This window comes from Balaenoptera musculus, chromosome 5 (genome assembly GCF_009873245.2).
Source record: "Balaenoptera musculus isolate JJ_BM4_2016_0621 chromosome 5, mBalMus1.pri.v3, whole genome shotgun sequence".
Classification (NCBI taxonomy): Eukaryota; Metazoa; Chordata; class Mammalia; order Artiodactyla; family Balaenopteridae; genus Balaenoptera; species Balaenoptera musculus.
The window spans coordinates 85,100,197-85,117,442 of record NC_045789.1 but is presented as its reverse complement, the minus strand read 5'-3'; positions in this window follow the sequence as shown (position 1 = coordinate 85,117,442).

The following is a 17,246-nucleotide window of genomic DNA, read 5'->3' as shown; positions in this document are numbered from 1 at the left end:
ACAAAAAAAAATAATTGTGAGATAAGTTGTTGATATCAGAGTAGATAAGAATATTAAATAAGATAACAAAAGAATTGAAACTACAGAAAACTGTTTAAAGATAATATGGATGAATATAAATTCTAAAAGGACATTTCCCTTAAAGAAAAATAAATTTCACATTAAACAGAAAAAAAAAATCAGAGCAGGAATAAATGAAATAGAAATGAAGAAAACAATAACAAAGATAAATGAAACTAAAAGCTGGTTCTTTGAAAAGATAAACAAAATTGATAAACCTTTAGCCAGACTCATCAAGAAAAAAAGGGAGAGGACTCAAATCAATAAAGTCAGAAATAAAAAAGGAGAAATTACAACTGACACTGCAGAAATACAAAGGATCATGAGAGATTACTACAAGCAACTATAGGCCAATAAAATGGATAACCTGGAAGAAATGGACAAATTCTTAGAAAGATACAATCTTCCAAGACTGAACCAGGAAGAAATTGAAAATATGAACAGACCAATCACAAGTAATGAAATTGAAACTGTGATTAAAAATCTTCCAACAAACAAAAGTCAAGGACCACATGGCTTCACAGGCAAATTCTAACTTTTAGAGAAAAGCTAATGCCCATCTTTCTTAAACTCTTCCAAAAAATTGCACAGAAAGGAACACTCCCAAGCTCATTCTATGAGGCCACCATCACCCTGATAACAAAACCAAAGATATAACAAAAAAAGAAAATTACTGACCAGTATCACTGATGAGCATAGACACAAAAGTCCTCAACAAAATACTAGCAAACAGAATCCATCAACACATTAAAAGGATCATACACCATGATCAAGTGGGATTTATCCCAGGGATGCAAGGATTCTTCCATGTATGCAAATCAATCAACGTGATACACCATATTAAAAGATTGGAAAATAAAAACCATCTGATAATCCCAATAGATGCAGAAAAAAGCTTTTGACAAAATTCAACTCCAATTTATGATAAAAACTCTTTAGAAAGCAGGCCCAAAGGGAACCTACCTCAACATAATAAAGGCCATATAAAACAAACCCACAGCAAACATCATCCTCAATGGTGAAAAACTGAAAGCATTTCCTCTAAGATCAGGAACAAGACAAGGATGTCCACTCTCGCCACTATTATTCAACATAGTTTTGGAAGTCCTAGCTATGGCATTCAGAGAAGAAAAAGAATAAAACTCATACAAATTGGAAAAGAAGAATTAAAACTTTCACTCTTTGTAGATGACATGAGACTATACATATAAAATCCTAAAGATGCCACCAGAATACTTCTAGAACTAATCAATGAATTTGGTAAGGTTGTAGGATACAAAATTAATGCACAGAAATCCCTTGCATTCCTATTACTAGAAATGATAGATCAGAAAGAGAAATTAAGGAACCAATCCCATTTACCATTGCAACAAAGAGGATAAAATACCTAGGAATAAACCTACTTAAGGGGGCAAAAGACCTGTACTCAGAAAACAATAAGATACTAATGAAAGAAATCAAAGATGACAAAAACACATGGAGAGATATATCATGTTCTTGTATTAGAAGAATCAATATTGTGAAAATGACTGTACTACCCAAAGCAATCTACAGATTCAATGCAATCACTATCAAATTACCAATGGCATTTTTCATAGAATTAGGAAAAAAAAATTACAATTTGTATGGAAACACAATAGACCCCGAACAGCCAAAGCAATCTTGAGAAAGAAATACAGAGCTGGAGGAATCAGGCTCCCTGACTTCAGACTATACTTCCAAGCTACAGTAATCAAGAGAGCATGGTACTGGCACAAAAACAGAAATATAGATCAATGGAACAGATTAGAAAGGGCAGAGATAAACTCATGCACCTATGGTCACCTAATCTATGACAAAGGAGGCAAGAATACACAATGGATAAAGATAGTGTCTTCAGTAAATGGTGCCAGGATAAACTGGACAGCTACATATAAAAGAATGAAATTAGAACACTCCCTAACACCATACACAAAAATAAACTCAAAATGGATTAAAGACCTAAATGTAAGGCCAGACACTATAAAACTCTTAGAGGAAAACATAGGTAGAACACTCTTTGACATGAATCACAGAAGATCCTTATTGACCCACCTCCTAGAGTAATGGAAATAAAAATAAAAAGAAACAAATGGGCTCTAATTAAACTTAAAAGCTTTTGCCCAGCCAGTGAAGCCATAAACAAGATGAAAAGACAACCCTCAGAATGGGAGAAAATGTTTGCAAATGAAGCAACGGACAAAGGATTAATCTCCAAAATACACAAACAGCTCATGCAGCTCAATATTAAAAAAACAAACAATCCAATCCAAAAAAGGGCAGAAGATCTAAATAGACATTTCTCCAAAGAAGACATACAGAGGTCCAAGAGGCACATTAAAAGATGCTCAACATCACTAATTATTAGAGAAATGCAAATCAAAACTACAATGAGATACTACCTCACACTGGTCAGAATGGCCATCATCAAAAAATCTACAAACAATAAATGCTGGAGAGGGTGTGGAGAAAAGGGAACGCTCTTACTCTGTTGGTGAGAATGTAAATTGATACAGCCACTATGGAGAACAGTATGGCAGTTCATTAAAAAACTAAAAATAGAATTACCATATGACCCAGCAATCCCACTCCAGGGCATATACCCAGAGAAAACCATAATTACAAAAGACACATGTACCCCAATATTCACTAAAGCTCTATTTACAATAGCCAGCACATGGAAGCAACCTAAATGTCCATCAACAGAGGAATGCATAAAGAAGATGTGGTACATATATACAATGGAATATTATTCAACCATAAAAAGGAACAAAATTGTGCCATTTGCAGAGACATGGATGGACCTAGGGACTCTCATACAGAGTGAAGTAAGTTGGAAAGAGGAAAACAAATATCATATATTAATGTATATATGTGGAATTTAGAAAAATGGTACAGATGAACCTACTTGCAAAGTAGAAATAGAGACACAGTGTAGAGAACAAACGTATGGACACCAGATGGGGAGGGGTGGGTGAGTGGCTTGAGAAATTGGGATTAACATATGTACCCTTCTATGTATGAAGTAGATGGCTGGTGAGGCCCTACTGTATAGCACAGGGGAAAAAAATTAAAATAAATAGAAGGTACAATCTGTTTGCAGGACATATATATAAAAACCTTAAAAATGCATTCTGATATTCATTAGGTGAAGAAAAATACTGTTTGATTCCACTTATACAAGGTACCTAGAATAGTCAAATTCATAGAGTCAGAAAGTACATTGGCAGATAACAGGGGCTGGGGAATGGGGAGCTAGTGTTAATTGGGGACAGAGTTTCAGTTTAGGAAGGTGAAAAATTTGGGAGATGGATGATGGTGAGTGTTTTACAGCAATGTGAATGTATTTAGTGTCACTGAACTGTACAATTAAGTATGGTTAAAATTGTATGTTTTATATTATGCAACTTTTACCACAATAAAAAAATAATTAAATCTGTAAAGTGGATAATAGATTTCTATTAGTTGCTTGGCAACATTGTTTTATGTTCTGCAGATGAATTTCATATTGATGATTCATTTTTAAAGTTACCTGCATGAAGTTGTTGGAAACTTGAACAGGTATAGTTAAGATCCCTGAAATTTCTATGTACCTGGAGTTTATTGTTTCAAAGAAAATGATTAATACAATTAGCATATGGTGCACAATAAATCATTGCCAATTTGTTTCTTCCCAGTTATATTTTATATGCTCAACAATTTAAATTGTATTAACTTATTACTTTAAATTATAGTAGTGAAAATCTTATTCCAGTACTGAAATTTAATTCTGTATTTAAAAATTTGGGTTTATCATACATATCTACATACACATATATAATATTAGTATAAATATATATATAATTTTAAGATATGTATATATACATTTACATACACACATGAATACATGTTTGTATGCATATATATAAAAACAGAAACATTTATATATGTAACAAGAGTAGTATTTTCTTTTACTGGTAGAATTTTAGGGATTCTAAAAATGATCTCTTTCCCTATAAAATATCTTGGTAACATGCCTGAATTTCTTCTATCAAAGTCTCACTTCTTTCTATTTCACATGTTTTGTGTTTTAAAGACAAGTGCTCTAAAGCAATAACAGCAGCCTATAGAGATGCCACTAATTGTTTAAACAGAATTCACCAGGTTACTTCTCTATAAAAATAGACAAGAGTCAAGGAGAGTGTAGAGAGTGGGTTCATATTATGTTTGAAGTGTGGAGACATAGGCCTAATTAAGGCACCAGAATCAAGGGACTCAACATTTTGGCTATAATTTGATATAGACTGGGCTTCTTAGTAGGGAAATCCAAAAACTGAAAAAAAAAATGAATTGATAAGGGAAGTGCAAAAGCTCTAAGGTTGTAATTTGCCTTTTGCATGTATTGGAATTAATATTTTACCACTTTCTGATTTAAGCCTATTCTTTGATTCTGTGTTTTTCTGTTGAGAATACTTTGGGTAAATTTTTAATATCAACAATCTAAAGTCCCATCTCTTTTCATAGCATTCAGTCCTATTCTTCCTCTGGTCCTTAATTAGCATTCCAGCTCTGTTGCTATCTGTGAGCGTTCAGCCAGAAGCCCAATGACATATATGCCCAAGGTATTTTCACAATAATATTTGTCTTTGATGTTGCTGAGCATGACATCCATTTAATTTTTTTTTTTTTAAGAGGAAAGACTTTCTGCCATTTCCTCAATCTGAAATACCCATGTCTTTATTTTTTTCCCTTCTTAGCGGAATATTTAGAATATTTTCAGTCCTAGATCACATTTCATATCTTTCCAAAGCATTAGTGTTTCCTTTTTCTTATTATACTATTTTCCATTATTATGCCATTCCTCACTGTATGGCAGTAAAATGTTTATATATCTACTTCTGCTACTCATTATATATGCCACTATGGCAGGGATGTTGTCTTAGTTTTAGTGACCTTAATACAAAAAAGAGAATAAATACATACTACTTTTAAATTTAAGAATCATATTTAGGCCACCATGATTTCTTAAAATGCCCTTCTTCATAAGACACATTTATTCTTTATCTATGTAAGTTGTCAATCTTTGCCAAAACATGAATTGTCACTCACCTGCATTAATGTAATTGGATCCTTGACAACTCAGACTTTCTTTTTTCTATATGCAGGGAAGTTCAAGTAATTATTGCTGTGCTACAAGAATGTTCTAAATTTACATTAAAAAAATTTAAGCATGTAATCAGTAGTGATTACATGCTACATATTACAGAAAACAAAATAAATAAATTGCAAACAATTATTTTTGAAAATATTATTGTCCTGATTAGATCCAGCCTGAGGACAGGATATGCTTTCTTGTTGCTGCCTAGTGTCTTTTTGTTTCACCTTGAAAGACTCCCATTAGATTTCTTATAAGGCAAGTCTAGTGGCAAGGAAATCCCTTAGCTTTTGTTTATCCGAGAAAGTCCTTATTTTTCCTTCAGTTCTGAAGAACCCTTTTTTTGGATGTAGTATTCTTTGTTAGCAGATGTTTGTTTTGTTTTGTTTTAATTTTCAGCACTTTTGAATATTTCATCCCACTTCCTTCTGGCCTGTATGTTTTAGCTGAAATAACCACTGATAACCTTATGAGAGCTCCCTTACATATGATGAGTCATTATTCTCTTGCTGCTTTCACGATTCTCTCTTTGTTGTTGAATTTAGCAGTTCTGTGAGAATTTGTCTGAGTGTGGGCCTTCTTGAATTTTCTAATTGGGATCCTTCCAGCTTCTTGAAACTGGATTTCCATTTCTTCCTTCAGATTTGGATTTGTGAAATTTTCAGCCACTCTTTTCTTCAAATAAGATTTCTCTCTCTCTCCCTCTTTTCTCTTTCTGGAACTCTCATTATATGTGTGTATATATATATATATATATATATATATATATATATATATATATATATATGCATATTTTGATGGTATTTCATAAGTCCTTTAGGTTTTTACTTTTCTTTACTATTTTTTTCTTTTTTTCCCCCTCCAGTTCACTAATTTCAAATGACTTTTCTTTGAGTTCACTGATTTTTCTTGATCAAATCTACTATTCAACCCATCTAGTGGATTTTTCAAGTCAGTTATTAATACTTCAGCTATTTTTTTACAGCTAAAAAAAAAGCTGCTTCTTTTCTACAGTTTCTACCTCATTGTTGATATTTTTATTTTGTTCATGAATCATTTCCCTGATTTTATTTAGTTGTCTATCTGTGTTCTCTTGTAGTGCATTATGCTTGTTTAAAACTAATATTTTGAATTCTTTGTCAGGTAATTTGTAGACCTCTATTTCCTTAAAGTCAATTTATGGAGATTGTTTTCCTTCGATTTGGTCACATTTTTTTATTTCTTTGTGTGCCTTACAATATTTTGTTGTGATCTGTCCATTTGAAAAAAACAGTCATTCTCTCAGTCTTTTCTGACAGGCTTCATACAAAGAAAGACCACCAATCAGCCTGGCTAGAGGTTCTTGGGGCCTCTCAAACCTTTCCTGTGATTACATCTTCTCTCGGCTTATGTATATAATTGCTAATTTAGAGAGGTTTGCCAGTAGCTTTATTAAAAGCTTGTAGTCTCTTGCTCTCTCTGATGTCTGTCTGCATTGCTGCAGGTTTTTTGGTACTGCTTTAAACCACTGAGCTCTCCTTTGTTCTCACCCACCCCCAGGTATCCAAAGAATGTGGTCGCCCATCACCATTAGGATTCAAGTGAAACACAAACCAATCCTCAAGGAGGCCTCTGAAGAGCCAGAATGTTGCATGATTGTTCCACTCTTCCTTTACTCTCCCATGGGAGAAGCCACAAGTTGGGTTTCTCAGCCTAACTGTGAGCTGTGCCAGCTTGGTAGAAAAACTGACATAGTTGAAATAAAACAGTTTTCTTACTCATTCTCATGCAGATGTTCTTGGCTTTGAGCTTACCTGGGTCACTGCAATTTCCTAACTGCATCTAGACTTCTCATAAAGGTTTTGTAGACCTTATATTTTTAAATCAGTGTTTCCAAGGAGGAACAAAGTCTGGGGCTTCCTATTTAATGATCTTGCAAATACCTGGACTGATTTGGATTTTTATTCTAAGTGAACATGTTTAGGATAGAAGGAAAACAATAAAGGTTGCTTTTAGTTGCTAAGTTTGTGATGATTTGTTATACAGCAAAAGAAAGCTATTATGAAGTGTTTTAGCTAAATAGATTCTATTTTCTGTGTATAACCAGCTAAAATACTTTGCTTATATTTTGATTAAGATTTTTTCTTTTACAGGCATTCCTTATATATTTGCAACATTAATATTTTGCCTGTTATATATGACATAAATTACTTCTCCACTTGTCTTATTTTAATAATGGTAATTTTACACATATTTTCATTCATTCATGTTGATATAATAGAGCAACTGATTTTATATCATTTCTTTTCCTTAATTTATCTTAAGAAGCCACAAGGTCAAAATATAATCTCTGTGAAAGAATCTCACAAACGTAATGTTTATCAACAAAACAAAATACAAAGCAGCATGTACTGATTGACTCAGTATACATAAAGTTCAAAGAGAGGGTGCACTATTCTGTGTTAGCAATAAAAATAGTGGTGTCCTTTGGAGGGATAGTGACTGGCATAGGATATAAGGGAAAAGTACCTTTTATGCCATTATACGCTAAGGCTTGATCCAATGTTTGTTTCCCAGGTGTGTTCACATGGCAAAAATTCAGCAAGCTGTACTCCAACAATCTGTGCACTTTTCTGCATGTTTGTTTATAACAGTAATAATGTATACCTTCCTATTGACATGCAGTATACAATTGTATGACTATATCACAAAAGATTTATGTATTTAGGTTGTTTTATTAAAAGTAGTGCTGCTATTAACATTTTTGTATGCTTTAAGTCAAGCTATGAACGCTTTTCTCTTTTTTATGTATCTAGTAGTTTAACTTCTGAGTCACAGGGTTTGCATTTGTTCAGCTTTGAGTGATACTGGCAAAGAATTTTCCAAAATGGAAATATACACCCCAAGCAGCAGTACATTAACACTTCAGATATTCCACATTTAACAAATAGTGTCAATCATTTTCATTTTAGCTATTGGGAAAAGGTGTACATAGTAATATCTCATTGTGTTTTAATTTACATTTCCCTGATGAAATGTGAAGTTGAGTACATTTTAATTTTTGTGAAGTGCCTGTTCTTATCCACTGTCATAATCTGTTGGATATTGTTGTCATCGTCATTGTTGTTGATTTGTGGAAGCTCTTTATTATAAATATGAGTCTTTGTAAGATACATTCATTGTAAACAACTTCTGTCATCCTGGAACTTCCCTTTTTCACTCTCTTCATGGTGACTTTTGATGCATAGTAGTTCTTACTTAAGTATAATGAAAAATTATTTTTCCTTTTGTGCCTTATGTAATACATTTATCTCACTTTGAATAGCACTGTGTTTTTACTGTTTAATAAGGTCTTTGAAAACAAGCATAATAGTATTGTTTCTGAAACCAAGGGCTCAGGGTTTTTGACCATCTAGATTTGCATCCTACTTTTACTACTTGTTAGCTGTATTACTTTGAGGAAATTATTTAACCTTTCAACATTTGAGGTTTTTTTTATCTTAAAAAAGACCCTGAAATATCTCAAAGAATAGTTTTGAGAATTAAATGAAATAATCTATGTGAAAGACATAAAACAATGCTTGGCACACAGGAAAACTGCACAATAAGTTTAAACTGTTATGCATAACTTTAATTCCATATTTACAAAGTAATACAAAAACATATGAAAATTAGTATTAGTTGTCAAAAAAAGTAAATCTGAATTTCTGACTTAGTTTTTAACAGTCATATTATGTTAAAACTCTTGTTTATTGGAGAAAGAATAGATGATGACTGAGGAAAATAAATATATTCCTCAGAGCACTTAGCTGCTGGCAACAGAGCCTGACTCTGGATAATTTAAGCAGACATGGAATTCTTAAATGGATTTTAGTGAGTTTGTGTCATTGTTGCTATAGCTAAAAAAAACTGGTAAAGAACTACAGTGTCAGAAACAACAGCCAACATCATCCTGCAGAATGTTCTGGTGAGGGCTCTACCAACCACAGTCCTACCTCCAAACATAAGACGTGCATCTTGCTCCCTGTCAGTGTCTTGGAAAAGTGATTCTTGCTGCACCTGCTGCTATTTTTGGAGAAAAAAATCTTCCACAGGACCCGCTTCTTTGGATTACTTACTTCTAACTACCTGTTACTCTCTCTCTCTCCTCTCTCTTTCTCTCTCTCTCTCTCTCTGGCTGTTCTCACTTTGGTGTGATAGAGCCAGCTGATGTATTGTAACCTACCCCATGGAGAGTCCCATGTGGCAAGGAACTAAGGACAGCTTCTGCCCAGAGGGTCTAGGGTACTCAGTCCAACAACCTGTGAGGAACTGAATCCTGCCAAAGCCACATAAGCCACATAAGAAGTGGATTGTTCTCCAGTTGAGCCTTGATATGACTGTAGTCCCAGTTTACCATTTGACTTCAATCTCATAAGAGATAATAAGCCAGAGGAACCAAGTCTTCAATGACAAGGTTCTCAATCTACAGAAACTCTGAAATCATTATTTTTTTAAGCCTTTAAGTTTTGTGTTAATATTTATACAGTGATAGATTACTAATACAATGCCTATGGATCTTTTGAATATTATTTTCTGACCATTAGTATTAAAGTTATTAAAAATAATAAAACCCAATTTTAATCAGAGTCCAATTAACCAGAATACTCAGAGAAGTAGAATTTTTTTCCAGAACTTTATAAGGTCCTATAATGAAACTATATTGAAAAAAAAAATCAGGATAAACATTCTTATATTAGTGCTAAGACGTCTGTATTTATGTATATAAACATCATAATTTGATATAATAAAAGTGAACTTTGGATCTTAAGAGTCTCATACAAAGTAAAGAGTAAATTTATGGTAACAGAGTCACACATTTCTTGGGTAATAAATGTTAATAAATGCATACTAAATTAATGGAAGACTCATTTCCCTCAGAGTAATAATTTTTAAGGCAAAAAGAGATATATTATAAAATAATGATCAAAATTTGGGATCAAGTAAAGTAGTTTTTGTTTTTAAATGAAATGTATTCTTCCCTTAACTATTCTAATAAATCCCATCAAAATTCACCTATGTAATCCAGACAAAATAATTTGGTTACTGAAATTAATCCATAAAATCTTCTGTTATGGAATTCTAAATTTTTGTGCTTTTTTTTTTGAATTAGTACATTTTCATATTAGCATTTGGAAGAACTAAACTTAACCAAATGGGATAAAAGCATTCACCAAAATGACTACAGTATTTTATGCTTTAAAAAACTTCAACAGTCAGTGAGTTCTTTTCTTCTTTTGTTATTTTCTTTCAATATAAAAGTATCACTTTAGACAAGAGACTGAGAGAATAAAGGCAATTACTGTTCAAAAGTAACACTCTCTACCTCTAACACTAAAAAAATGACATTGATGAAATTTTAGAGTTAAACTCTCAGAAATAATAAAATCCCAATAACAGCATCAAAACAATGCTGACAGTATATATTGATATGCAGGGTAAGCTGGCATAAAGTCTACAGTATTAAGACATGGCTTACTAAGTGAAAAGCTATTGATTAGTATTAAAGTGCTTTTAACCTTACCTCCGCAAATCAGAAAATATTTCTCCAGTGTTTTTATTCTGTAGAAAAGTTTAGCTATTTCAAGTTGATGGCCTTTTGTATCTTTCAGATAGAAGGTCATTGATAACTAAACAATATCTCAAAAAACTAACAGACATCTTAATGAATCAATGCATTTTAGGCTGGGATAGCAAAAAATCCAATACCTTTTGCAAAATAACCATTTAAAATGCATCCTATTTAACATGATACTTATGTTTGATATTGAGATAGTTAATTTTGTTATTAACTTATAGAATGAAGAGGTGTAGAAGGATATACATAGGTATAATAACTGAGAGTAATTTATTTACTATGAGCTCCTCATTTATATGATGTTATTTGGTGATACATGCTGAGGTAGAGAGAGAAAGAATGCATGGCTTCCAGACTTAAAGATCTCACTATAAGTACATACAGTTCAGCATTGTGGAGTCAGCCTCCAAGATGGCCTACAGTGATTCCCAACTGCTGATATCCATGCCTCTATACAATCCCCTCCCACACTGACTAGGTCTGTCAATAAGCTACTGTGAATATGGCAATTCTAGTTCATAACAGACAGTACAACTTTCTCCTTGCTCTTTGGGATTGCTTGCTCTAGAAGAAACTAGCTGCCATGGTGTGGGGCCACTAAAGGTAGATCTATGTGGCAAAGTTCTGAGACCTTTTGACAACTTCCAGTAAGAAACAGAAACCTCCTACTAACAATCATGTGAATGAGCCACCTTAGAAGATCATCCAGCCAAGGTTAAGCCTTCAGATAATTACCACCCCAGCAGGCATCTTAGCTTGAACCTCATGAGAGATCCCCCAGCCAAGACTAATCAGTTATGCTGCTCTTGAATTTCTGACCTACAGAAAAATGTGTGACATAATACAAAGTATAGTTGGGTTAAACCTCTACATTTTGAGAGTAATTTGTTATGCAGCAATAAATAACTAATATGCACAGAACAGCCTATATAAAAAAAGAAGAGAGAGACCCTAGTATTCCAGTACTAACTTAAATGAGTTTATATGTATGCCTGTGGATGCATGGGAAAGAATATATACATATTCAAAACAATTCCAAGAGAGCATACATAGGGAAAATGTGTGAAGTGAGCACATCTTATTTCCAAAAAAAAAAAGCAATGTGTGTTATGAATTTTCAAAGAGATAATGGACACAATAAATTCCTCTCACACACACCATCATGCCAAAGACTGTTAAACATGGATTCTTGCCCACTGATGCACAGCAGGATAAAAATTAGAGGATGTTTAACCAGGTGTCTCCAGGGCTGTCCACCACTGCTGTCAACCAAAACAGTTCAAACAGCTCCTCTCAGACTGTTTGCATTAATGAATAGATGATGTCTAAAACCATATGGGATTCTGTACTCGCCTTAATTAAAATTAATTGCCCCATGAATGATTAATGCTTAGTCTGAATTTTTCATAGTTTCTATATTACTGAGATACCAAACAATGGAACTCATCTACATCTTATGTTAATCTTTCAATCTCCATTAAAAAAGTAATTAATTACTGCATCTGTTTTCTTTTACTAAATATGACTAATTGCTCATTTTTAAGCATTAAATATTTACTACAGAAATTTACTGGAAGAAATTTCTGGCATCTCTAGTAATTTAAACTTTGCTTGGAACCATAAGTAATAACTATCTGATACTAGAGACAGTTCTAGAATAGATTAGCTTGCTTTAACTGTCAATAAGAAGGCATATGCAATTCTTCAATCAATTTTGGAAATTAAAAAATAAAAAATATAAAGTACATTTAATATTTCTGCAAAGCAATGCTTTTCAAAAATATTTAAATTTTTCTTCTGCTATATAACCTTGGAAAACTATCATTTCTATGTTTTCCTTATAAAATAATCATTTTCAAAAAATGTTTACTTCCATACTCAAGAGATAATGCCTTCCAAATTAGTAAATTTATTTTAAAAAAATTCTCATTCTGGGAAAGCTACCATAACAATCATCTACTCTTACAAAACAATGTTCAGGACTACAAAGGAGTTTTCTGATAGAGCCTGTACTGGGTTTTATGTCCCTTGAGAGACACGGCCTCCTTATCATGGAGCTGCAGTGGCTATTAACACTTACAAAATAGTAATTGGTTCTAGGACTTAAATTTTGGGTCAATTAGTGGTAAATGTCTTTTCAAACATATTTTAAGCAAATTGTATTATTTAAGTAAACTAGCCAAATATATCACTTTGGCTCATTAGTTCAGTACTCTCAAACTCAGTCAACCAATTTCGATTATAGCTCATTTATAAGAAAGCTAATGAGACCAAGATTTAAGTCTTTATTTGAGCATGTTAGTTTTGTACACATACAAACTCAGCCCCCATCACCCAGTTTTGTTAATGTGTACCAATTTTCATGAGCAAAACGGATATGTGAGAAGAGATAAAACATCGCCCATAATCTTTCAAGAGAAACCTACATATCATGCTTTAAAAGGATGGGTCAGTAACTTAAAAAAGAATTGACACAATTTCTAATCTATCTTCTGCTTTTGATTTTAATTTTTGTTAAAATAATAATTTACGAAATGAAATACTTAATTTACAAAACTAAAAGAGTTTTGTATGGTTTATAATTATAAAAAGTAGCCTCCTGTCCCCTAACCTTCACCATTACTGTCCAACTCTTTAGAAGCATACACTTTTAACTCATTTAGCTAATTTGTCTTAGTATTTACCTCCATATTTCTAAATGATTTGCTTCTTTTCAAAACGTTCTTAAGTTTAGTTATTTCTTATATGAGAGTACTTTGTTTCCTACACTTCCCCCAACCCCAAAATTAAATTTCTACACAAAAATACCCCTCCTTCTAATCCTTTCAAGAATTTTACATACGAACTTTAGTCAAATCAATAGCCAGTGCTTACATTATTATGATGATTCAACTACTATTCACTGTGGCAAACAGAATCAATTCTAAATATGTTCCCCCAAGTTTCCTTTCCTTTGGTTTTTCAATCAAACACTAATCTAGCTACTGCTGTGAAATGATTTTGCAGGCAAAATCTAAAGCTGCTCATCAGCTGACATTAAAGCAGGGAGATTATACTGCATTATTTGGATAGCCACAAATAATTACATGAGATTTTAAAACCAGAAGAAGAAGGCAGAAAACTCACTCAAACAGATGTAGCAGAAAGGAAGACAGAAAAAATGAGGCAGACGTAGGAGACAGAGAAATTTGAAGTGTGAGAAGGACTCAATGCACCTTTACTGGCTTGACCACAAAGAGGATCAGGAGCCAAGGAATGAAGGTGTCCTCAAAAAGATGAGAATGTAATCTATCAAAAGGAAACAAGCACCTCAGTCCTACAAACAGTATAGAACTAAATTATACCAACAACCTGAGAACCTGGAAGCTGATTCTCCCTCAAGTCCTCCAGACTGAGAATTTAGACAAGCCAACCACCTAGATTTAGCCCAGGGAGATATTAAACAGATTCTTAGGACACTATCCTAGTCCAAGCATTTCTATCTACAGAACTGTGGGATAATAAATGGGTGTTGTTTTGAGTTGGTAAGATTGTGGTAATTTGCTACAGCAGCAATAGAAATCTGATACATTCACCATGGAGACACATAATACAATATGGTTACTTTTCACCTCTAAACCATCTAAACTCAGATCACTCTTTACACCTGCCATACAATAATTACCATGACCAGCCATTTCCTTTATATGTCCCCATGCTGGATCTATTGTTTCCCTGGATCTCAGAACTTCCTCCTTTTCTTTCATTTTTGTGGAGAGCACCCTTCAATAGCTTCCTGAAAGAGAAACTTAAAATAACTTTGTTTTCAAAACTTTGCTTGTATGAAAATAATTTTGATCAACCCATGAACATAAGCTGATTGAAAAGTTGTCTGGATATAGAATTCTAGCTTGGAAATAATTTCTCTTCAGGATTTTGAAAGGCAGTGTCTCTAGCCTTGTTGAAAAGTTCAGTGACATTCTGATGCTGTCACCTTTATAAAAAGACTTTTTTTTTTTCTCTATCTCTCTACAGAAGATTTTCTTTCTTTAGTAAGCCATTATATTCATCCCTAGTGCTTGGAAATTTCCTAAACTGTTCTTACTGTGTTTACATTTTCCATTTAGTATGAATACTATTTTGTTAGCCCTTTCAATATGGATATTTATGTTCATCCACTATGGGAAAATTTTTTGAATTATTTTATACTTCTCTCATTTTCTCTGTTCTCTCTAAATTAATGAAGAATTGGATAGTCTGGTTTAATACATCAAATATTTAAAATATTTCTCTTCTATTATGTATATATATATTTTTGTTCTGTTTTCTTGAAGATTTTTCTCAAACGTATCTAAAAACCCTCCTTTGCCATTTATATTTCTGCTTTTATGTTTAAGATCTCCAGAAGTTCCTACTGCATGCATATTTCTAAGATTTCTTTTTTTCCTAATGCTTCCTTTATATAAAATCTGGTTCTTGTTTGATTGTGGAAATATGTTCTTCTATATCTCTAAAGAGATGTTATAATTTACCATATTGGATTCTTCTTTTGTTATCTTTGATTTTCCCTTCCTATGGCAATAATTGTAGTACAATTTTCTATAGAAATAATGGAAAGTATTTCAGTCTTATTTTGCTTTCATGGTTGATAGAACTGTATTTTTTGAGTATTCATAGTTGCAATGCATAAAACATGTGCCCTTAGTCATTTTTGAAGTTTATAGAAAAAAACATAGGAAGTTTGATTAATTTATTTGCACAATTTATATTTTAAAACAGAAAATACATGATGTAATTATAATTGACTTTGCCTCATTATCAGGTATTTTACTGACATGAGAAAACTTCAATTCTGAATAGACAGTGATAAGAAGAAAATCTTCCCTATGTCTAATAATTGGATTGTCAACACTGGTTATGTGTTCTATATATCTGAATCTGTTACTCCTTTATTACCTACATGCTTCTGGTATTGATATCATTAGAAGCATCTGAATTATATTACCTCTGTCTCTGTACTTTGTTACCATGCCTGGTGAGTCAGCTCCATGGGCAGTACCAGTATTCCTGGAAGTCACTTCTATACCAGGACAGCTAGCAGTAATTTAACACTACATAAACATTACCATAAACCACATACCTATAATCTCTCTAAACTTATGCTAAATGTATTCCAAAATTGTCTTCTTTGTACTTAGATCCAAGAAATATCAGCAGATCATTAAATACTACCTAACAGGAGGGAACCTAGGATGAAAGTAAGTCAAAGTGAAAAGAGACGATGGTCTTACTTGATTTTAGGCTACATATTTAATGTTGAAAATCTTGCCAAAATATATGTCTATGTGAATACATTGCTGGGTTCCTCCCAAGGCCTTGAAAAGAGGGCATGCAAACGAGGGGCCCTTAAGATTAAGCTTTATAAGCTTCATGACAAATCTACTTCTGCAACAAATTTGCTTTGGGTACCCATCCAGGAAACTGATTGGAAGTATAGATTTTGCCCTTGAAAGCCTATGAAATAGATCAGAATTGTACCTTAAATAAATCAACTTCAAATCAACCCTGTACCTAAATCTGAAAATTCACTCTGCTGTGCAGACCAGATTGAATCCAACTGCACTATCCAATACAGCCTATTAGAAGTTAAGCAATGAGATAAATCTTCAGCATTACAGAGATTCTTTAAACTTGAATGCTAATCTATTCCCATTGTGGAATATCAGGAAAAATTTAAATTGTAAAAAATAAATCCTCTTACAAATTAAAGTCCAAATAAGTAAATTCCCCTGAAATTAAATCCTAAATTATATTACATCAGGCTTAAGAACTGAACTTCAAAAATAAATAAATAAATAAGGCTAAGTGCTATCATTCCCAACTTCTATTTCTACTGAATCTCATTTAAAATGGATTCAAATCCTCAGGTAGAAATTGGCTGCCTCTGGGATGTGTAACCTGGACTATGTTTCAACAAAGAGGGCAGTTAATTCAAGGAACCCAATGTTGTGTTAAATCAAGGCATGGTCTTTTACAAATTTTACTTTGAAGTAGAAACAGTTAATAGTTCACATGATGTTATTAAGCACTGACCTTATATACAACCCATTTAGAAAAATGAATTCCTTGTTCTAAGAGCAGTCATTCAGGCAAAATTATGTTCTCTGAACACAATACTTACAGTTGCCAAAATGTGAAACAATGATTCTGTCATATTGGAGTGTAAAAAGATGCATGAAAAGATGTAGTTTTCAGCTTCAGCAGATATCAGTCAATGTGTGCCAGTTGCTGAGAGCCCATGACTTTAGATTTAACTCAGTGTGGAACATTCTCATTGAGAGATTATTAAAGGTATTTTGTATTTACTCTATCATTCTGGGGAAATGTGGAATGGAGTGAGCAATCTACAAGTAAAAGCCAGCTTCAGAGTTAGAGGGTGATATTTTACTTGTTGGTACA